This window comes from Triticum aestivum, chromosome 7D (genome assembly GCF_018294505.1).
Source record: "Triticum aestivum cultivar Chinese Spring chromosome 7D, IWGSC CS RefSeq v2.1, whole genome shotgun sequence".
Lineage (NCBI taxonomy): Eukaryota > Viridiplantae > Streptophyta > Magnoliopsida > Poales > Poaceae > Triticum > Triticum aestivum.
Genome location: NC_057814.1, coordinates 33,750,649 through 33,775,566, shown reverse-complemented (window position 1 = coordinate 33,775,566; position 24,918 = coordinate 33,750,649). Strand labels below are relative to the sequence as shown.

The window sequence follows — 24,918 nt, the reverse complement described above, 5'->3', positions numbered from 1 at the left end:
ACAGCACGCTGATGTTGACTTTAGTCCTCTTTTGGTTTAATCAAATATTTAACCTGCGGGGATGATGAATATCTGCCTCATTGTCCAGCATCATGTTTCATGCTGAGTTGGCATGCTATTGGCTCGCACCGGTTTTAGCGCCTGGTTCTCTTTTGGTTTTATTTTTTGTCCAGCTTCATGTTTCATGTATGACTAGCTGCATCGTTGGAAGTCCAACATGTGCTAGAAATGAACAAAGCAAACTCATGACCCCAACTCCGATGCCCTTCTTGATTTTTGGTCTTGGTTTTGTTTGCAAGTAGTAGCAGTAGCCTGCTCTGCTCCTTCTATATGTCTCTAGCCTTGCGTGGTTGCCTTGTGCAGTTGTGCTATCGTAAATGTTGTGCTAATATTTCAGCAATGTCTACATCACTGTTTATGTCCCTTGACTTTCATTCCATATAAACAATTGTCCTGTCCTGGTCACTTGGCAATGACTACATCTCAAACCACAGATTTTTCCAAAACTGTCGACCATCGGTTAGTGTTAGAAGGGAGAGAGGAATTTGATGGAATAGTTTGTTGTATTGCTTGAGCCTCGTGGGCATATATATAGGAGTACATGATCTACCTGGAGTACAAGACAAGACAGAACAAAACCTAGGCTATCTTGTCTTTTCTAATAATCAATATACTCAACAGTCAGCAATGGCTGCTAAATAGGAGAGTGTAGATTGGCACGGCAAATATGGTTCTAGTCCCTCAAGTGTAATCCTGTACAATTATGGTAAGGCGGTAAGTTGGCGTGCCTAAGTGAGCGTTGTCCCGCGTGGAGTTGTCTTGACGGAACCACCTGTATATATATTTTATACTAGTTAAATACCCGTGCGTTGTCACGGGACTTAAAAAATGTATAAACCGGTCATTGTTGTAATTCAGAAGTGCATGTCAAACATGATCGGTATTGATCGATATAACAACAACTACCAATTCTTTCTCCCGTTGCTTTCTCTATCATGTCTCTTTTTTTAACGTGAAATAGTAAGAGAGACCCCTAATGTATATTCTACAAGTTAGAGGTGTGTCCTTAACTTCCTATGACATCGTGTCTTTCACTACCTTCCTTGCATCTAGAAAAAGCGGCTTTCTCCCGGTCATTCCTCCTCTCCACATCCAGAATTCATCCATCTTTGCTCTATCATTGTCGTCAATTCAAATGTTGGTCATTTTTCCCTAACTATCGCTTGTCCACTTCTTCAAAACATTATAAGATATATGAAATGGTGCATATGTGTAGAGAGAAATAGTGAGTTGCGACGACGACATACCAACAAAGGGACATACAATCACCAACTCCCCTTGTATATCTCGAATGGGGTAGCCACGTGTATAACCAATGTAACTTGGAACATGCATTGAACTAATATGTCTCCATCAAATATGAAGATATTTTCATGATTACGAATGCTCCAACACCCTAGTATGATCACTTTGTTGAAGCAGGGTGAGTGTTGCCTTTGTATGCATGAACAAGTATGTCCATGAGTGACAAGCCCAGGTGCTTCTCCTGGTTGACCCTCTATGGAAAAAGAGTTAGCGCAACACTGGATGAATACGTGCACACAAAATAGATTCTAAGCTCTCCACCATCATACCTGTATCCTTTCTTTAATAAAAAAATAGTAAGGATACACAAATATGATAAGAGCACGTTGTTGGTCTACTAAATACTAAATATGGTGTTCGAGATTGACCTAATTCACAAAGGGCATCATTTCTTCAGGGAGAAGGCAAGGGCACATATCTTGCTCCGTTATTCAAATATTCACAACTAAATGTTTTTTATGGCCATCTTAATTAAAAATAGATTTTCTATCTTGCTACGCATGATCGATTTCCAAACGTGTAGAGAGAGGAACTGAACATGATTCAAGCCGCAATACACATGATGGCCCCAAAATTGGAGCATACTACTCAGAGAAAGAAGCATATAGGAGTTTATCAACATCATGATGACCACAAAAATAGACTTATGTTTCTCAACTCTTCATGGAATTCTGTAATGTGTGGATCACTTCAAAATCGTAAATAACACGAAATAACTTTCAAACTATGAAGATAAATAAACATGACAATGTTCAGTTGTCTTTTGTGTTGATCATTTTGTGTACGAGCATTCAGTTATGGGGTAAAAAAAATCTAGTTATCCTGGAGTATGTTTTATCCACACATCCAATCTAGCTCCCAATACAATCGAAACAAGGGTGAAAGCAGACGCTAAAAATTCAGCATTCACACCGATCAAAATGGCCTCTTGAGCCCCTTTAAGTCCACCGTCTCGATGCACTCTACGCTGCCCTTGAAACCATTGAGCAGCTTGAGAGCTCGTTGGCCTGATCTTTGGTCACGCCGCCGCAGCCCACCTGGAGCAGCTTCTCAAAGGTGCCCACACGCAGCGCCTCGTTGCAGCACGCGCCGGGCCAGTGTCCGCGGCACGGCAGAGGCACCAGAGCGCAGAGACGGCGAACCACGTGGCCATGTCGGACATGCGCAACATCTTCTTGACCAGCACCGGCACGACCAGCGCGTGCCCACGCACGGACTCGAGGCCGGTGTTGGCACAGGACGCCGTCCAGCACGGCCAGTGCCTTCTCGCTCGTCCTCTTGTCAGCGTCCAGGACGAGCTCCACAACGACGAGCACTGCCCCTAGCTCGGCGAAGCGGGCGGCCGCGCGGTTGCTGCAGGAGACGATGTAGTAGGCCGTGACTAGCGCGGCCTTGGTGGCCTGCGGGGACATGGGTTTCCCGACGAGGCCGACGAGCGCGCTGCACACGCCGGGCGTCCTCGAGATGACATCGACAGTATGCCAGTCGGGGGACGAGGCGAGCTCGCGGAGGATGATGGCGGCGCTGGCCCATGCGGCAAGGTCACCAGCACCGAGATGAGGGTTTTGAGAGATGTCGGGGAGGCAATGTAGCGCCGGGCCTCCTCGTCGAGCGGGAAGACATTAGTAGAAAAAGGGTCAAATGTCAAGCACATTAGTGCCGGTTTGCTTTGGAGCCGGCACTACCGTGTGCATTAGTGCCGGTTTCAACGGCTAGCCGGCCGCTTTCATTAGTACCGGTTCGTGGCCGACCTTTAGCATCGGTTCGTGCAACGGACTGGTACTAAAGTGAGTGGTGGCAGGATGTTATCAGTCCGGGCCCCTCCAGCACCTTTAGTACCGGTTCGTGGCACGAACCGGTGCTAAAGGTCGTCCTACATAAACCCTTCGTCCACCCGAGCTCGCTCTGTTCTTCCCCTTTCCCCTATCCTCTCTGTTCTTCCCCTCTTCCTCTCGAGCTCATCACACATTTTGCCTAAAATTTGTCAAGATTTGAAGGCCCCCATCCATTCAAATGATCACAAAGGTTAGCAACTTTGTCCTTTCATCTCTCATTGCTAGATTAGCTCTTGCAATGCTTTGTATAGTGATTAATTTATGAGTTTAGTAATTTGGGAGGAAATATATGTGCTAGTATTTGATTTATATGCAATTTAAGGTCAAAAATAACACTTAGTTTGCATATGTAGGTGTGGTTTACTTACTGCCTTCTAAATCTTCGTCGTAACCACAGTCGATCGCCCGCACCGTTCCGTCGCCGGCACCACCTTGTGGTGAGCCTCTTGTTCATGAATGTTTTAAATTACCAAATTGATTATCTTACCCGTACGTTGTTTGTTATACATAGTGCCATGGTTTTGATATCCGTCCCCGTCGGCCCTCGTCCTTGTTATGATTTGGATGTGGTATATTTTCTTTTAAAACTAGTTGTTGCATTTCGTGTTTATGACAAATTATGCCCATCAAGTTGACATAGATATTTTTGTCTAGGAGGTTTGTGAACCGGAAATTCCAACCGACCCTATTGTCGAGAGGTTAAATTTAGTTGAAAGAGAAAACGAGTATTTGAAAGAAAAATTGAAAAGAATTGAGGGGGAGAAGATGGAATTGGAGTTGCATGTTGCCGATGTCGTGGATGATCACAAGATCAAGATGGAGAAAATGCGCTTGAAGATTAGAAAGATTAGAAAATATGCCATTGATAGTGAGGCTTGGTATCATTATGTTGTTGGATGAATTGTTACCTTAGTTGCCATCTTGATCGCATTTGTTGTTGCATTTAAATTCTTTAGTTAGAGAGTTATTTGTTTGTTGCATTTAAGTCATGTATGAACTTTATGTATGAACTTGTATTAATTTGGTCTTTTCGGTGTTGTGTAATGAAGATGAGCCGACAATGGATGTACGATGACCGATGCTCTCCCGAGTTCATTAATGGCGTGCAAACTTTTCTGCTTGCGGCTAAGGCAAACAAGCGGGCGGATGGTTTTATGCCTTGTCCATGTTTAGTCTGTAAAAATGATCACAATTACTCTACGTCAAGAACCATTCACGTCCATCTGTTTAAGTCCGGTTTCATGCCCCACTATAATATTTGGACCAAGCACGGAGAAAGAGAGGTTATGATGGAAGACAGTGAAGAAGAAGAGGACGACGACAACTATCCTGGCCATGGGTTCCCTGAATACGATGATACAACAATGGGGGAAGAAGCTGAGTCGGCAATGCGGGAAGAAGCTGAAGAAGAGGCATCAGATGAGCCCGCTGATGATCTAGGTCGGGCCATTGCCGATGCAAAGAGAAACTGCGCAAGTGATTTGGAGAAAAAGAAGTTGCAGCGCATGTTAGAGGATCACAAGAAATTGTTTTACCCGAATTGCGAAGCTGACAAGAAAAAGTTGGGCACCACACTGGAATTGCTGCAATGGAAGGCAGGGAATGGTGTATCTGACAAGGGATTTGGAAAGTTGCTGGTAATGATAAAGAATATGCTTCCAAAGGACAACGAATTGCCCGAGAGTACGTATGAAGCAAAGAAGGCTGTCTGCCCTCTAGGGTTAGAGGTGCAGAAGATACATGCATGCCCTAATGACTGCATCCTCTACCGCGGTGAGTACGAGGATTTGAACACTTGCCCGGTATGCGGTGCATTGCGCTATAAGATCAGGCACGATGACCCTAGTGATGTCGAGGGCGAGCGCCCCAGGAAGAAGATTCCTGCCAAGGTGATGTGGTATGCTCCTATAATACCACGGTTGAAACGTTTGTTCCAAAACAAAGAGCATGCCAAGGCGATGCGATGGCACAGAGAAGACCGTAAGAAAGTCGGAAAGTTGAGAGTACCCGCTGACGGGTCACAGTGGAGAAAAATCAAGAGAAAGTACGGGAAGGAGTTTGCAGATGACGCAAGGAACGTATGGTTTGGTCTAAGCGCAGATGGCATTAATCCTTTTGGGGAGCAGAGCAGCAACCATAGCACCTGGCCTGTGACTCTATGTTTGTATAACCTTCCTCCTTGGTTGTGCATGAAGCGGAAGTTCATTATGATGCCAGTGCTCATCCAAGGCCCAAAGCAACCCGACAACGACATTGATGTGTACCTAAGGCCATTAGTTGAAGAACTCTTACAGCTGTGGAATGGAACAGGTGTACGTGCGTGTGATGAGCACATGGGGAAGAATTTGACCTAAAGGTCTTGCTGTTCGTGACCATCAATGATTGGCCTGCTCTCAGTAACCTTTCAGGACAGACAAACAAGGGATACCGCGCATGCACGCACTGTTTGGATGATACCGACAGTATATATTTGGACAATTGTAGGTGTACCTGGGACATCGTCGATTTCTTCCAAGCAGGCATCCCGTAAGAAAGAAAGGCAAGCATTTCTAAGGTGAGGCGGATCACCGGACGAAGCCTCACCACCGTACTGGTGCTGATGTACATGATATGGTCAAGGATTTGAAGGTAGTCTTTGGAAAGGGTCCTGGCGGACAACCTGTTCCGAATGACGCTGACGGACGCGCACCCATGTGGAAGAACAAATCTATATTTTGGGACCTGCCCTATTGGAAAGACCTAGAGGTCCGCTCTGCAATCGACGTGATGCACGTGACGAAGAATCTTTGTGTGACCCTGCTTGGCTTCTTGGGCGTGTATGGGAAGACAAAAGATACACCTGAGGCACGGGAGGACCAGCAACGTATGCATGGAAAAGACGGCATACATCAGGGTCATGCCAGCTACGCTCTTACCAAAGAAGAGAAGGAAATCTTCTTTGAATGCCTGCTCAGTATTAAGGTACCGTCTGGCTTCTCGTCGAATATAAAGGGAATAATAAACATGGCAGAGAAAAAGTTCCAGAACCTAAAGTCTCATGACTGCCACGTGATTATGACGCAACTGCTTCCAGTTGCATTGAGGGGGCTTCTACCGGATAACGTTCGATTAGCCATTGTGAAGCTATGTGCATTCCTCAATGCAATCTCTCAGAAGGTAATCGATCTAGAAATCATACCAAGGTTAGAGAATGATTTGGTGCAATGTCTTGTCAGTTTTGAGTTGGTGTTCCCACCATCCTTCTTCAACATCATGACACACTTCCTGTAGGAGATATGCCCTAGAGGCAATAATAAATGATATTATTTATCTCTGAGTTCATAATTATGTTTATGTTCCATGCTATAACTGCAATGATTCTCGAGTCTGCAATATCCACGAGGCTCGGAGGAAGACTCATATGCACGTGTGGAATAATAAACGGTAAGAAGTATTCCTAGTCTGGCCTCTAAGACTAGCTCAAGTGTTGCATGATGGTTCTGTTTTCCTGATCATGGGCATGTATATGCCAGCAATTTTGAGGGCACAATGTTAAGAGAACATTTGTGTTGAATCGACCCGGATTGATGTTATGCTAAGAGATTCATTCGTCACAAGTTTATTGGTACATAACACAGAGATGGTTAATGTTTGCATGATTCCTTAGACCATGAGAGTATCGAGTTTCTTCATGCTTGCTTCATGAACTTTGGGGTTTGTTAAACGTCATCCGTAAATGGGTGGCTATTACGGCGGCTTACGGGTTCATGGAAAAGTGTGTCAAGTAACTTGATAGCTCAAGATTGGGATTTGCTCCTCCGACAATGGAGAGATATACTCGGGCCCTCTCGGTGTTACGGTGTCCATCATCGTCTGGCCAGATACTTTGTGATTTGATCACGGGGATGCCGGAACACGAAACAAGAAAAGAGAACAAAACCGGTAACGAGGTAACTTGCATAGTGGACAAAGTGTTGGCCCACGGGGATGCAATAAGTCTCACCTCAGGTGTTTGTGATATATCATGAAGCAACAGGAATAGCTCACCTCAACTGGAGGTTCACTCGAATATTCATTCGTGTGGGTATAGGGATCAATATGGGTGTCCACGGCTCCGATGTTGATCATTGATCGGAAGGGGTTCCAGGTCATGTCTATACTTCACCGAACCTATAGGGTCACACGCTTAAGGGTCATCTATCTGCTGAATACTAGACAGGGAGTCTGAGAGAAAATCACCGAAAAAGTTTCGGACAGCGGAATCGTACCGCAGAGAGAGGTCACCGGATGAGTTTCGGTGAAACCGAAAAAGTTGTTTCGGGGTATGCCATTAAGTCAAAATGGTTTCGGCACATGCCTGATAATTCTTGGAGGGTGCCAGAATCATTCTGGAAACTTTTTGGAATTTTCAGAAATAAAAACCGAAAATGTTTCGGAGCTGCCGGTACCGCTTTGGCTGTTTTTCGCAGATGAAATTCACTAATCTGAAATTGTTTCAGAACGAATCCAAAATCATTTTAGTGGGTACTGGAATTATTCTAAGACCCACAGAAATATTTTCGGATTTAGTGGACGCGAAAAATTGTCTTCATGAATAGTGAAAACGCATTCTTGTTTGCTTTTCGCAGATGAAAATCACTAAACCGAAATTGTTTCGGAACGCGTTGAATATTATTTTAGTGGGTACTGGAAATGTTCTGAGCCCACATAAATATTTTCAGTTCGAACGGACACTGAAAAATGTCGTCATGAATAGTGAAAGTGCTTTTTGCTTGGCTTCTTGGAGAAGCCACCTTGAGGGCCTTTTTGGTATTTCCCCCCTTGGCTTCTTGGAGAAGCCACCCTTGGGCTTGGCCTATAAATAGGGGTGGAGGGGGCTGCCTAAAGGATCATCCCTTCTCACATACAAGTGCCATGCATGATCTGGCTTCTATCTCCCTCCCAGCGAAATAATTTCGTAGAGCCGAAAGGCTGTCTGGGTTCCGGTGGGAACTAGTTCTGGACGGCGAAGCCCTGCCGGATAGATGACACCGTATGTGTGCAACTCTGTAGAGAGATCGTAGTTTCGGACTTAGTTCGTGAGTGCCTCCCGAAGGGCTGTCCGTGTGACCGTCCGAGTTTTGAAGGTCCTCCCGAAGGGCTGTCCGAGTGACGTTCGAGTTTCGAAGGTCCTCCCAAAGGGCTGTCCGCGACACCGTCCGGGGGGCTGTTCGACCGCCTCCCGGAGGGCTGTCTGAGGAGCAGATGAGGGTATACATCCTCGCGGTTGGGAGGTTGTAAATCCTAGCTGCGGGGATCTGCACCGCCGATCGTCATCGACTCTACTTCCCGCTGCGCTACGAGTCGGTAACGAAAAAGATCAAACCTTGTATGCAGTCTCCATAGTGGTCCTGGGCTGGTGCGTAGGTCGGAAATTTTTTGTTTTCTATTGCGTTCCCCTACAGTGGCATCAAGAGCCGTGCTATGCGTAGATGCAGGTTTCGATCTAGAATACATGGAGATGTATGGGTATTGCATAATATAATTAGGTAGTAGATGAGATCTATTGCTGAAAATTATTTATGCGGGTGACAGATGAAATCTGTTACCCGAGGTTCTTGTTGCTTCCCTAGAATTTGCGTTTGCTCAATCTCGAGACAGCATGGTGGAATTTGACAAAGTTCTGGCAATCCGTGATCCTGATTGATCATGGAAGTGCTATCAGTTCTTTGGGTTCTGCCGTAGTCAAAAGAAAGATGAAATTCGCAGATGAAAGGGCATTGCAGATATGATCTGCACGGGGGTCATGCGTATGACGAAGTTTAGTATGGGGCTCGAGATTTAATTATCCCGTGTTTCATACACCCCGAGATGTTAATCTAGCAACCTGAATAATCATACTTGATGATAAAATGTTGGTAGCTGCGGTTTAAGTCAAAACCTTAGAAGCCACGTAAAATAAATTTTGCATAAACCGATTAGAGGCGTCTAACTTGGTTTTGCAGGATGTGCATGTGATGTGGTATAGCAGTGCTCATACTAATTCGATTATGTATGAGATGACTATATGATGTAATTTGATTAACATGACCTGCGTGTCATGATTCGGCATGATGGCTGGAGCCATATGATTGCACTTTAATGACCTGCGTGTCAACCTTGTTGTAATGCATTATTTTGTTAGCTATAGAGATAGCAATATTATCTGGTGCATCGACAAGGTGGTGGCAATCTTCGCGAAGGTGAACACCGACGCGAATGCCGAAGACGAAGAAATGAAATACTTCTCCGTCAGAAAGGGCTATACCATATCATGCTATTATGAATTGCCTGAGATGTTTATCCCTTATGATGCACCCTTCTTGATTGCGCGGTAGTCGCTTTTTATTAGGGTGATCTCTCACTTAAAATATCAAAGTAGTTAGTGTTCACCCAAGTGTAGCACCGTCTGAAATTCGTATCTTTTCGGGGTGCGCCATGTACACATGAGCACGAACGAATCGAGAGGAATGAGGCGGGTGAGGTCAGACCTCGCAGCAAGATCACTTGGTTGTCTTTGACGTTCAGGCAGGAGAGTCCTGAGCTCGGAACACGCCCATCGAAAGATGAACAAGAATCACATAGAGATGTGATCGGCAAGTTGGCCTACCGATTGAAATTCGTGTCATCAGTGATGGACCCGTCAATGGCATCGAATAGAAATATGGATCTTGAATCACTCTAAATCAATTATGAGAGATATTGATTTGAGTGGGAGCGCACTGTTGAATTAACATGTTTAATTCTCAGTGCAATTAATTATGAACACTGTCTAAGTGTTTCTTGCATAATAGTTGTAGAATAATGGCTCGCATTTCCACCTTCCCTATTAAAATTGAATAGCTATTAAATATCTGGTTAAAACTTTACGATTGGTAATGTAATATGAGGATTGTCCTCAAAAGTGCCGAGAAGGACTTTGTCCTATCGCATGCTTTCCGTATCCTCCCGCTAATGCTATGGATCATGTGACTCTCGTCCTTCGATCCAAAAGCTAGAATTCTGTTACGGTCAAGTGGAATATGTTTGCTTCCACGAAACCCAAACTTCGAAAGTTGGGATAGTTGTATGATATTCATGGAACTGAAAATTATTTTCAGATACAAACAACGCAATGTTTGTTTGCAAGTATTAGTAAAAGTGTTTACTATGCATTTGACTGTTGGGAAAGGGATCCAGAAGAACGCCTGTCATATAATGAAAGGTGAATAAAACAACAACTTAAAGAGAAAGGAAGTGTCCAAAGGGTGTTAGTATGACTTACACGCCTAGGAAGTCCGGGGCTAATGCCACTCTTAAGTTGGGTGCTTCTTCTGAGAGTAGGAGAATACTAAAAGTTAAACTGCTAGAAGTATAAAGGCAAAAGGAAAGAAGACTGGAATATCCAGCTCATGTATGAATGTCATACAAGTTTTTGATGTATAGTTCTTGCGAATTATGGTTAAACATGTTAATCACTAATTCTTGGGTATTGTGAGTTCATCACAAAAATGCCCGCTCGATTGCATTCTGTTGCAACTCGATGTAAGAACTACTATGGCCTGAAAGACTAGCTAGAAATGAGGTTAAGGTATACACAGGGAACATAGTAAATGTTACTATACCTTCCATCGGTGTATTGCCGTCTGTATTTATTTTCATAATTCATTTAGAGTTTTACAAACTCTATCCCATTGCATAAGGTATCTTGCAAGAAGGTTGTTCATAAGAGAACTTTTATGTTCGATGTTATAAATAACACAAGGGCCATACTTTCATTATGAATGAGATGTATGTTATGAATATTGATAATAATACAATACCTCTGGGTTTACTTTCATAATTCATTTTAGAGTTTCATACACTCTAGCCCATTGCACAATGTTTGTTGCAAAAGAGTTGTTCATAAAAACAACAATTGTTGTTAAGTATTATGAATAACATAAGGGCCATACTTCCATCATCAATGGGACGTATGTTATGAATATTGAGGGTAATATGATACATCCATAACACTGACACTAAATGTCGCAAGACTAAAAGAATACCACACAAGTGTGGCACTACATTTGGTCACATTGGAGAAACCCGCATGGAAAATTCCATTATGATGGATTTTGAAGTCTTTTTGATTTTGAATCATCTGACACTTGCAACTTTCCTCCGAAAAGTGAAGTGACTAAAATACCGTTCACAGGCCATAAGGAACGAACAACAAACTTATTAGTGATCATACATTTGATGTGTGTAGTCCGATAAGTGTTGTTAGTGGTGGATTTATTTATCTTCAGAAATGACTCAAGTAGATATATGGATATTTACTTGATGAGACGTAAGTCTGGATCTTTTGAAATCATTCGAAAGGTTCTCAAAAATGAAGTAGAAGTTATTGTAACAAGAAAATTATGTTTCTGCAATTTGATTGCACAAAGGAATATTTGAGTTACATGTTTAGCGAATGTCTGATGAGTTGTGAAAGGGGTTTCATAACTTGCACCTCCCGGAACACCACTGCAAGTGGAAAGTCCGTGGAGATGTAATCAAACCATTTATGACATGGTAAGGTCAAAGATGACATAAATAAATTTGCCATTATCCCTTTTAAAGTGATGCTTTAGAGACTGCGGCTTTTACACTGAAAAGAGCTACATCGGGTCTGTTGAAATGAAGCCATGGTATGGTACGCCCAACCATGTTATATCTTTTCTTAACATTTGGAATATGGGGCTTGTGTAAAAGGTTACAAACCTATTCCAAATCAGACAAGTGCTACTTTGTAGGTTATACCAAAATGTTGGGTATTCCTCCCTCACTATACCGAGGCAAATAGTTTTGCCGCGAAACGGTGTGCTTTTAAAGAGAATGGTTCTTTCAAAAAGGTGAGTGGGAGAATAGTGCAACTCGACGAGATAAACAGTATCTACGTCATCAGATCAAAGGAAAGAGACCTTGGAAGTAATTCCAGAGTTTCCTACTGCGACTGATACGGAAGTCTCTACAATAAAATGTATGAACTTCGGTCGAACTTGCAGCTGAACCACGTAGGCAAGGCTCGTGCAAACCTCTCAGGTGCGCAAACGAGATATTGTTGTTAGACAACATTATACCTACGATACACAAGGAAGCGTTGATGGGCCCTGACTCCGGAATTGGCTAAATGCCAATACAACCCGAGTTAGTTTCCATATAAGTGATTCAAGATTAAAACCTTGATACACCTTTCGGAAGACTTAGAGTCTAACGAATATTTATGGAACTTAAAACTGATACGGATAAAATGTTTATCCATAAAGCTCGACTTGTTGAAATAACAAGTTCAAGAGTTGACTACGATGAGGTTGTTTTCATCGTAGCGATGCTTAAAGTCGGTTCGGGTTGAACTAGCAATTAATACATATTTCAATCATGAGATATGAAACATGGATGATAAAAGGATTTCCATCTGATGGAAATGAAAGCTAGGACTTGTATATGATACAGTCCAAAGTAATTTGTCGATCCAGAGGATGCTAGTAGGTATGCAAACTTCAGAGTTCCAGCAATGGACAGAAGAGAGCAAAATGGAGTTGGAATCTTCGTGTTTTGATGAAATGGTCAAAGGGGTTTTGACTTCATCAATGGGTAACGAAGATGCTTGTAATTCAAGAAAGTAAGTGGGAGCGTAATAATATTTCTAAAAACCTTATGTGCTTGGCACATTGGTAATTGGAAATAAATTTCTTGACACGAATTAGGACTTCATTTGAAAATAGTTTTTCGATGAAGTGCTTAGGCTAAATAGCCTCAATATTAGGCATGATGATCTATGGAGATAGATTTACCTAATGGGGCTAAGCAATGAATACATATTGACAAGATGCTAAAACCTTTTAGCATTTAAAACGCCAAGGAGTGATTCTTGCCAAAGTCACATGGAAAGAGTTTTTGCAAGACTCGGTGTCCCAAAACACTGATGAGTAAAATACATGATGCAGATTCCACACACTTTTGTGTTTGGATTAATCATGTATTCCATGGTATGTAAAACAACCAGATATGTCCGATACTCCCAAGGTGTTGCGAGTATGGATACCAAAGTGATCAAATTACTGATCATGGGACAACAGTGAAAGATGTCACAGAGTACTAGAGTAAGTACTGATGACATGTTTTCTCGCAAGCAGAGATCATGAAGAGTTCGTTGTAAAATGTTACATCGATACAGTCTTCATCTTTTCTCCATGCGATTTTCGATTTAAATTAAGGGTTTTGTGTAACACACAATGTGGTGGCACAGTTAGTTGGAATTTGTTCAAACTAGTTACTGTGGCGAATTCTATAACAAGGGCTAAGTATGTTGACGCTTTAGAAGCGACAAAGAAGATGTTGAATCATATAGTTCATTCATGAACTTAGTATAGTTCCAAGATGGCTTTTGACAATGGGACACTACTGCAGGTAGTTGCTCCATAACTCAGTCTGAGGAATCCAGGTTCGACCTGTGATTCACATACATACAAAGCCAAGTCCACACAAAATATGAATTTTGTGAAAACGTGAAAACGCGAGGACATGCAAAGATACACACGGAACTGAAGTCGTCAGATCCGTTGGACATCAGGCTATACCACAAGCGAAGCATATTTACACCGGTGTGCCACAAGTGTGAAGTGCATTAGCATAAGCTAGATTATTGACTCTAGCGCAAGTGGGAGTCTGTAGGAGATATGCCCTAGAGGCAATAATAAATGATATTATTTATCTCTGAGTTCATAATTATGTTTATGTTCCATGCTATAACTGCAATGATTCTCGAGTCTGCAATATCCACGAGGCTCGGAGGAAGACTCATATGCACGTGTGGAATAATAAACGGTAAGAAGTATTCCTAGTCTGGCCTCTAAGACTAGTTCAAGTGTTGCATGATGGTTCTGTTTTCCTGATCATGGGCATGTCTATGCCAGCAATTTTGAGGGCACAATGTTAAGAGAACATTTGTGTTGAATCGACCCGGATTGATGTTATGCTAAGAGATTCATTCGTCACAAGTTTATTAGTACATAACACAGAGATGGTTAACGTTTGCATGATTCCTTAGACCATGAGAGTTTTGAGTTTCTTCATGCTTGCTTCATGAACTTTGGGTTTTGTTAAACGTCATCCGTAAATGGGTGGCTATTACGGCGGCTTACGGGTTCATGGAAAAGTGTGTCAAGTAACTTGATAGCTCAAGATTGGGATTTGCTCCTCCGACGATGGAGAGATATACTCGGGCCCTCTCGGTGTTACGGTGTCCATCATCGTCTGGCCAGATACTTTGTGATTTGATCACGGGGATGCCGGAACACGAAACGAGAAAAGAGAACAAAACCGGTAACGAGGTAACTTGCATAGTGGACAAAGTGTTGGCCCACGGGGATGCAATAAGTCTCACCTCAGGTGTTTGTGATATATCGTGAAGCAACAGGAATAGCTCACCTCAACTGGAGGTTCACTCGAATATTCATTCGTGTGGGTATAGGGATCAATATGGGTGTCCACGGCTCCGATGTTGATCATTGATCGGAAGGGGTTCCAGGTCATGTCTATACTTCACCGAACCTATAGGGTCACACGCTTAAGGGTCATCTATCTACTGAATACTAGACAGGGAGTCTGAGAGAAAATCACCGAAAAAGTTTCGGACAGCGGAATCGTACCGCAGAGAGAGGTCACCGGATGAGTTTCGGTGAAACCGAAAAAGTTGTTTCGGGGTATGCCATTAAGTCAAAATGGTTTCGGCACATGCCTGATAATTCTTGGAGGGTGCCAGAATCATTCTGGAAACTTTTTGGAATTTTCAGAAATAAAAACCGAAAATGTTTCGGAGCTGCCGGTACCGCTTTGGCTGTTTTTCGCGGATGAAATTCACTAATCTAAAATTGTTTCAGAACGAATCCAAAATCATTTTAGTGGGTACTGGAATTATTCTAAGACCCATAGAAATATTTTCGGATTTAGTGGACGCGAAAAATTGTCTTCGTGAATAGTGAAAACGCATTCTTGTTTGCTTTTCGCAGATGAAAATCACTAAACCGAAATTGTTTCGGAACGCGTTGAAAATTATTTTAGTGGGTACTGGAAATGTTCTGAGCCCACATAAATATTTTCAGTTCGAACGGACGCTGAAAAATGTCATCATGAATAGTGAAAGTGCTTTTTGCTTGGCTTCTTGGAGAAGCCACCTTGAGGGCCTTTTTGGTATTTCCCCCCTTGGCTTCTTGTAGAAGCCACCCTTGTGCTTGGCATATAAATAGGGGTGGAGGGGGCTGCCTAAAGGATCATCCCTTCTCACATACAAGTGCCATGCATGATCTGGCTTCTCTCTCCCTCCCAGCGAAATAATTTCGTAGAGCCGAAAGGCTGTCTGGGTTCGGTGGGAACTAGTTCTGGACGGCGAAGCCCTGCCGGATAGATGACACCGTATGTGTGCAACTCTGTAGAGAGATCGTAGTTTCGGTCTTAGTTCGTGAGTGCCTCCCGAAGGGCTGTCCGTGTGACCGTCCGAGTTTCGAAGGTCCTCCCGAAGGGCTGTCCGAGTGACGTTCGAGTCCCGAAGGTCCTCCCGAAGGGCTGTCCGCGACACCGTCCGGGGGCTGTTCGACCGCCTCCCGGAGGGCTGTCTGAGGAGCAGATGAGGGTATACATCCTCGCGGTTGGGAGGTTGTAAATCCTAGCTGCGGGGATCTGCACCGCCGATCGTCATCGACTCTACTTCCCGCTGCGCTACGAGTCGGTAACGAAAAAGATCAAACCTTGTATGCAGTCTCCATAGTGGTCCTGGGCTGGTGCGTAGGTCGGAAATTTTTTGTTTTCTGCTGCGTTCCCCTACACTTCCTAGTTCACCTATGCGAAGAGATTAATGTTTTTGGTCCTGTATTTCTACACAATATGTTCCCCTTTGAGAGGTTCATGGGAGTCTTAAAGAAATATGTTCATAACCGTGCTAGGCCAGAAGGAAGCATCTCCAAGGGCCATGAAAATGAGGAGGCCATTGAGTTTTCTATTGACTTTATTCCTGAACTTAAGCCGATTGGTGTTCCTGAATCGCGGCATAAGGGCAAACTGGATGGAAAAGGCACGCTAGGAGGGAATCAAATAATATGTATGGACGGACATTCTCTCACTGAAGCATACTACACAGTTCTACAGAATTCCGCCTTGGTGGCTCCGTATATGGACGAGCACAAGAATTTTCTACGCTCCAAACACCCGGAGCGGTCTGATGACTGCATTACACGTGCACAAACCAGGAGTTTCGCCGGCTGGTTGCAGACACGTACCATGCATGATGCCTCTATTGAAGATGACATGTACTCGCTGTCCCAGTTACCATCTTCGAATATAATGAATTTCAAAGGGTACGAGATAAATGGTAATACATTTTACACGATCGCCCAAGATAAGAAGAGCACCAACCAAAACAGTGGTGTCCGCTTTGATGCAACAACCAAGATGGGAAAGGAAACATATTATGTTTACATAGAGGAGATATGGGAACTTGACTATGGACGTGGTTTGAAGGTCCCTTTGTTTCGGTGCAAATGGGTCAATATGACACGAGGCGGGGTAACGGAAGACCCGCAGTATGGAATGACAACAATGGATCTCAACAATCTTGTGTATGCAGACGAACCATTCGTCTAGCTAATGATGTGGCACAGGTTTTCTATGTGAAGGATATGTCTACCAAGCCGAGAAAAAGAAAAGATAAGGAAGCGAATGCATCATACGATGAGCCAAAGCTCCACATAGTTCTTTCTGGGAAGAGAAACATCGTGGGAGTGGATGACAAGACAGACATGTCCGAAGATTATGAAAAGTTTGATGAAATTGCTCCATTCACAGTGAATATTGACCCGAGTATCCAGTTAAATGATGAAGATTTTCCATGGCTACGGCGCAAAGGGACACAGGCGAAGAAAAAGTTTCACACCCAAGGATCTGGGATGTGATCGGCTTCACTATCATCACTTTCTTCTGTGTTTCACACCCAGGAGGGAATCTCTGTAATAGTTAGGGTAGTTATGTGTTTTGGCATTTGAAACGCGAAGAAATTTTATGTGCAAACAAATTCTTTTATGCATTTACTGATTTTTTTTCAGCTAAATGACCCTGAAATTGAAAAGCATTTCAAATGAACTCAGAAAAGGTTGAAAGTTGGCATGGTATCATAATTTCACCCACATAGCATGTGCAAAAAAGTAGAGAGGGTTACCGCAAAAACTGGATGCACTTCGTGTACAAAATGGACTATCTCGTTCGAAGTATCAGGGTTTCGGACGAAAACTCATCCGTTACAAAGGCATTTCATTTTTTAAATAACCTAAGCATTACCAAATTGAATATAATGATAAACACACTAATATTAAACATAAGAAAAAAGAATCACTGAAAAATCTATTTTCAAAGTTAAGTTCTTCGCAAACTAGTGATTCACACAAATTTCAAATAATTCAAAATGTAAACTATTTAGATTTGTAAACTACCGGCACTAATAGAAAGTTTGTAATTTTTTGTACCTAAAGCAAAAATATTCACAAAGAAACTCTAAATACAGCAAAAAACAACTCAAAAATAAATAAAACAAAAATAAATAAAGCAAAAAATAAGAAAATAAAAAAGCCCGCGTACTGGGACAATGCGGCCTGCATACGACTAGAAACCCAACCTGTTGTTGGGCCAGGATGCAGGCCCGCAAAGGCCCAATAGGCCCACAGGACAGCACAGAACAGGTAGGCCCAGAAGGCCTGCAATAGAGAGGAGCTCGAGACAGCTGCCGCGGCGTGGCTTATAAGCAGGTGCGGGCGCCCTTCGGCTAGAGAGGTGGGACTAAACTTGCCCGCACCGCACCTGCGCCACCGGACCCCTTTAGTACTGGGTCGTGGCTCCAACCGGTACTAAAGGGGGGTCTTTAGTACCGGTTGGTGCCACCACCCGGTACTAAAGGTGTGCGCTTCCCGCCGCTTGGGCTGGCCAAATTTGACCTTTAGTACCGGTTGGTGGCTCCAACCGGTTTTCATCTGCTTCTTCTCCTCTGCCCCGTCGCCCGCCGCCCCCGTCGTGCCCCCTTCGCCGCCCGTCCCGTCGTCACCGCCCGGTCGTCCCCGTCCCCGTCGTCGCCGTCCCCGTCCCCGTCGTCGCCGCCCCGTCCCCGTCCCCATCGTCGCCATCCGCGTCATCGCCGCCCGTCGCCGTCCCCGTCGCCTCGCCTCGCCAGTGAGCACCTGCCCCGGCCGCCTTGTCCACACACACACACACACATTGTTAATTAGTTGTAAAATTGTTAGTAATTTTTATGTTTTTAGTTATAGAAATATTTATAGAAATGTTAGAAATTTTTCTGTTTTTTAGTTATAGAAATATTAGAAATGTTAAAGAAATGTTAGTTATATAGAAATGTTATAAATTTTTCTATTTTAAAGTTATAGAAATATTTATAGAAATGTTAGCCATTTTTCTGTTTTTTAGTTATAGAAATGTTAGTTATATATATAGAAATGTTAGAAATTTTAGAATTTGTTTTAGTTAGACGAATTAGATTAATGTTAAATTGTTAGAATTTGCATATAGAATTTTAGTTATCACAATTCAATAATTAAAAAAATGTTACTTTTTGCGGGCATATAGTATTTGTTCTCGACGATGCCCGGCCCGCATCCTCGCCGTCGACCCGTTCGCGACGACGTCCGGCAGACCCATGTCCGGGATTGGGCTCCGCCGGGCTGGCACTGGGAGGTGCTACCTGGAGGGGCGCGCCGCTTGGTGAGGAACCCGGCCTCGGGTCCGTCGTCGACCCTGATCTCCTTTGGTGGCGTTCGCGTGGGCCACATTCGGTGCAGAGGGAGCCGGCCCCGCCGGAGGTGGTGCGTCGTCGTGTCAGGGAGGAGGACGAGCACGTCCATCGCTACATGGCTGCTATGGACGTCAGGTTCTCCAAACCTGCAGGTTCTTGGGCAGATGGACCGGAGATATGATCCTGTATGTTTCCTTGTCTTTGGGTGTCCACCGCCCGCGCCCAGGAACCGCGAGTGGCCTAGATTGTTCTATAGTATTCGATCTTTATTAGCTACCTAGCCAGTGATGTATTCGGAGATTATATATTATTCGAGACGATGGTATCGAGATTATATATTATTCGAGGACGATGTATTTGAGATTATATATATTCGGAGACGATGTATTCGGAGATTATATATATATTCGAGACGATGCATATTATGTACTATATGATTCAGTTTTTCCTTATTTGATTGCATCCATGCATTGTAATTTGAATACTAAATTGTTTTATATTCTTCTGTATTAGTCAAATAAAAGCTATGGCGGACAATACCGGCAGAGAGGAGAAGAGCCCTGTGCGAGATCATACGCAGGCCCTAGCAGGCCAGATGATCTGAATGAAGCAAATGACGGCTCCCAATATCTGAACAATACCGGGGAGGGTGATTGATAAGATATTCGATCTCGACGACCGAGCTGATGAAGTCATGAACTATGATTATGATTATGAGGAAGCAGGACAATGATTTGTGATGACGGATACAATGTTGATCTTGAAATAACAAAGACTACCGACGAGGTATATTTATATAAGCAGGCATCTAGTGATCATCACATGTTTTTTTATTTGAAGATATATTAACGAATCGATCTTTCTTCTTTCAGCCCTTCGGATCGAGCAAATCTGCTTCTACAGACAGCAGGACAAAGCGCGGCCCGAGCAAAAAGTTGAAGGAGGGTGTAAACTACAACATCAATTCCATCAAAGCTAGTGGCGAACCCCTCACGCCTAAGAACATTGCGAACAAGTTCGTTCGTCAGTGCGGAGTTCTTGTGAAGGACCAACTCCCGATCTCCATTCAAGAATTGAAAGAGCCAAAAACTAAACGCCCAAATGTTACTTGGGTCGACGACAGAGCAAAACAAAAGCTTTGGGAATCTCTGATGGAACATTTCACCCTATCAGATTATTTCACTGATGCAGATGTGCAGAAAGTCAAGGACGTTGCTCTTAAGAAGATGCCAATTGCATTCAACACCCACAAGAAAATTGTATGGGCCAACTACCTCGCTGCAGAAAGGAAGACTCCAGAATTCAAGGGAACACTGGAGAAGCAAAGAGAACACTGGCCCGCTTTCATGAAATTCAAGGAATCAGAATTATCTAAGGAACGGTCGAGAAAAAACAAGGCCAATGCCGCAAAAAAGACGTAGTTCCATAGGCTGGGTCCAGGTGGCTACACGGTGGCAATGCCTAAGTGGGATAAGTATGAGCAACCGATGGAGGATGCAGGGGTCACTCCGGTTACTAGGAGATGGCCCCCCAGGTGCAGAACTTGGTTCTATGCGCATGGGGGGGCGTTGGACCCGAAGACAGGCGACGTTTCGAAGAAGGCAAGTCTAAAAGGAGCAGAACAAAAGTTACTTGACGCAATAGAAGCTGCTCGAAAGGGGGTGTTCACGCCCAACAGAGAGAACGACGAGCTTACGCGTGCCCTGGGAAATCCTGAACACCCGGGAAGAACACGAGGCAAGGGCGTTATTCCCTGCTATGAGGGCTTTTCGGAATGGAACACCGACTACAGGACCAGCAAGAAAGAAGATGGAGGAGGAGAAGAAGAGGAAGCTGGAGGAGGAGCAAAGGAAGCAGGACGCGGAACGCCTTCAAGGCCTAGAAGCAAGGCACGCGGGCTTGGCACTCAAATTCTAGCAGCAGCAGCTGCAGCAGATCGACTCACTTAGCTAGGAAAGAGGGTCTCAGCAGCGGCAGCAACAAGCGGATGATCATCCAGCATTGGATAGCACCGTCCCATCCATGCCGAGAAGCAGCGTTGGTTCCGCCCCGGGCGACGCACTGCTGGATACATACCCTATGCATGACATCATAGAGAACACTAACTGTGAGCTACACTTCAAAATGAAGAACATATCCATGAAGGTGGCGGACGCCGTTGCTTTTACAATTACCCCCGAAGCAACCTTCCATTGCACCCCGATTCCAGCGGGCTATGCTCGTGTCTTGGTTGATGAGGTGGTGGACCCATATTCGGGGCTAGAGCATGACATTCCTGGAGGTGACGACGAGCACACACCGGGAGAGGCCATACATCGTATCATCCTATGGAGAAAGGATTGCATCATCTTTCGAAGTCCACCGACACTGCGTCTGCCAACTCCTCCTCGAAGTCCGCCGCCGTGTCAGCAGACTCCCGCTCCTCCAAGTCCACAAACGCGTGAGCAGACTCCTGCTTGAAGTCCGGCACAGCGTCAGGCCACTCCTCCTATTTCAAGTCCGACACCGTGTCAGGCCACACCTCCTGCTTCAAGTCCGGCACAGCGTCAGGCCACACCTCCCGCTTCAAGTCCGACACCGTGTCAGGCCACACCTCCTGCTTCAAGTCCGGCACAGCGTCAGGCCACTCCTCCTGCTCCAACTAAGCCACGTCAGCCGTCTCCGCCGCCTAAGCAATCGCAGAAGAGACACGCCGTAGCTATGGTGCATAGCGGTACGAGTTGAGGTAGTACAGGAAGTACAGGCGGAGACAAGCAATATAAATATGGTCCAAGCCTCGCTCCTCTTCCTCAGAGGACTTATGACATGACCGAGGAGCTAAACGATGCCATGGTGAAGGCCCAAGTGGACGCCCATTTTGGACCAAAACCGGCACCGCCGCCGAGGGAGGAAGTGTCTGAGGAAAAGATTGACCACTTCATTCGTATGGCTAGACCACCAGCTCCCAAGCCTGTTGACTCAGACTATGAGCGCCAAATCAGGAAGGCACATCGAGCACGACTACAGAAAGAAGCGAGCTCGAGCTCGAGCCAACAAGCAGCTGTCAAAAAATGCGGGAAAACCGTTCCCCAGCTGGGAGAACAGGCGGCGCAATCGACCCCCCCCCCCCCCCGCCCCCGCTTGTTGTGCCAACAACACATGAGAGTACGCGCGCCCAATATTATTGTGGGCAAACCGTTTACGTTCCCGAGCTGGGCGATGTGGTAATAACCGAGGAGCATATAATGCAGGCTGAAATGCTCAAGATCACTGTTGGACAACTCCTCGATATCGAGCCCATGTCTCCGCTTAGAGAGGAGGAAATAAAACGGAAATATGTCCGGGGCCAACCTTTGGTCGAGCCCGAGGAGGTCAAGAACCTCCCAACGAGAATGTATGAATTGCATGATTGGTACATGAAAATTACCAAGATTTCCAATCGAGAGTCCCTCATGGTGCAAGTCGAAGAAGATCATTACTTCAATAAGAAAGCTCTGTCCGTTGAGTATTCAGAACTATTTCAGTTATTCAATCAAGATGCACTCGACAAATCTATCGTCAGTTGCTATTGTCTGTAAGTGATTTCTTTCTATAATTTAAGTCTCAAGCTAGCTCTAGTGCTCATTGATTGATCATTAATTACCTGTAATTATATATCCTCACTATATATTCTTTTCTGTGGTATTATGCAGGATGAAGATGTATGAAATGAAAAAAACTGGACGCTATGGCATTGGGTTCATTGGCCCAAATACCGTTAATGAATACACATGGAAATTGGAATGGTGTAGACAAGATGTAGAGAAATGCATGGTAGAGTTCTTGAAGCGCCTCAATAGCAATGAAGATATACTACTTCCTTACAACTTCGAGTGAGTCACACTGTCTTGTACTATAAATTCTTTTTTGCTTACTAGCTAGATGTTAATAAGTGTATAGGGTTTAGGGTTATAGTTGATTAGTATTATGCACATGCCCGCTTAATTTATACATGCAAACGTATGCGCATGCAGCTTCCACTGGATCTTGTTAGACATTAAAGTAGACGAAGGAAAAGTTGAAGTACTGGACTCACTACTTAAAAAAGATAGTGACTACAACATCGTGAATTGGATAGTCGACAGGTTGTTCCAATCATTATTAACTATATCTCGGCCTATTTAGTTCGTCATTTCCTGATATGAACTATTTTTAATAACCCCTTTATTAATTTTCTTTGCCGGCGGGCAGGGCTTGGGCAAAGTACATCAAGGTGACTCCAGGAAAATGGTGACAAAAACTATGTTGGTATCGACCCAAGGTAAGTAATTAAGTAGTACTAGCTAGCTAGCTACCATCTCTTTAATTCTTGTTTAAATACCATTAATTAATTAACATGCTTGATTAATTATTATCTGATTAAATTCTATTCTCGTAAAGGCCCTGAAGCAAGCGTCGGGGACTGAAGTGTGTGCATACTACGTTTGCGAGAACATTCGCGTGATGGCGTCCGAAAGGAGCAGATCTGATAGACAGGACTGGGTACGTTTGCCAGAACACTATTCACAAATCTTACATGATTGTCGATATCTAGTCACACAACTAATACACATGCATATTGATCTCCTTCTTGACAGTTCAAAGAGGTGCGGGACCACCTCCTACCAGAGGAGCGCATACGAGCACTTCAAGAGAAAATAGCGGGATTTTTGCTCGACCAGGTCATAGATCTCAAAGGAGAACACTATTACCCGCTACCGCCCCCATGAACCACTTGTCATCGTGCTCCGAAGGCACCAAGGCAACATGTAGGAGAAATTGTATATATATACATGTGTATATGTGAATAATTAATGGTGGTTGTGGGACATTCGATTATATATATATATATGATCGGTTCTACGAAAAAATCTATTTATATATATGCATAACGTGTACAATATGTAATATCGTAAAATACCAGCAAACAAAAAAGAATTAAATGAAAAACAAAAAATTAATGAAAAAGTAAAAATTAAAACCAAAAACCCCCAAACATTTAGTATCGGTTGGTAGTCTACCAGTCACCCAGGCCTGGCTCGTGCCACGTGGTGCCACTTTAGCGCTGGTTCGTGCCGAACCGGTAGTAGGGGGGAGGCTTTAGTCTCCACTCTTTAGTGCCGGTTGCAGAACCGGCACTAAAGGCCCTTACGAACCGGCGCTAAAGCCCGGTTCTGCACTGGTGAGAACACGGTAAGGGCCGCCAAGATCTTCCCAACGCGCCCAATACTGCGGCGCTGGTGCCATACACGGGCTCACCGGTGAGGCTCTGGAAAGCCGAGGGGAGCAGCTGCGAGGAACCGGCGGTTGCTGTCGCTCTCCTACCCGATAGCCCTGGCCCTGGCAGCCCCCTGCCAGCAGGCCGCCGCATTCCCGCGCCTCGCGGCGGCGGACACGGCAGCGAGCGCCTCGACGGCGTCGGCCTCCCGCCAGCTTCCCCACAGGGGTCAACCTCCTAAGTCGTCGGCGGTCTAGTCCATGGAACCGACGGCTGTTGCGGTGGCAAGAGGCAAGCAGGTCGTACAAGGGCGGCGTGCATTGGTTGCGCGACGATGACCGAGACGAGCGTCGGACGGCGATGCAGATGGGTAGTTGCACACGAGTGTGGGGGCGGCGGTGGCGGTTTTTCTCTGGAGAACGAGAGAGGGGATGGATCAGGAGCGAGAGGTGGAGGAAACTGGGAGAGGATACATGGGACGTGGGACGGTAGTGGGTCGTGGTTGTTTATTTTTTTTCTGTTAATTTCGCGAAGGAAGGCTTGCTTCGAGGGAACGTGGGCTGGTCCTGCGATCTTTTTGCGCGCGGGGTCATACCGATGGGGAGTCGAACCATCACAACGACTGCAGATCCCCTTTAATAGTAGAGATGTATATATATAATTATATATATGTATATATATAATTTTTATATGTATATATAATTTAATGCTTG

General features: G+C 44.5%; 1 pseudogene; it reads right to left on the bottom strand.

Annotated features, from left to right (window-relative positions):
- Window positions 1-2,280: 2,280 nt before the first annotated feature.
- Window positions 2,281-24,526, bottom strand: LOC123170699 (U-box domain-containing protein 21-like; annotated as a pseudogene).
- Window positions 24,527-24,918: the final 392 nt, after the last annotated feature.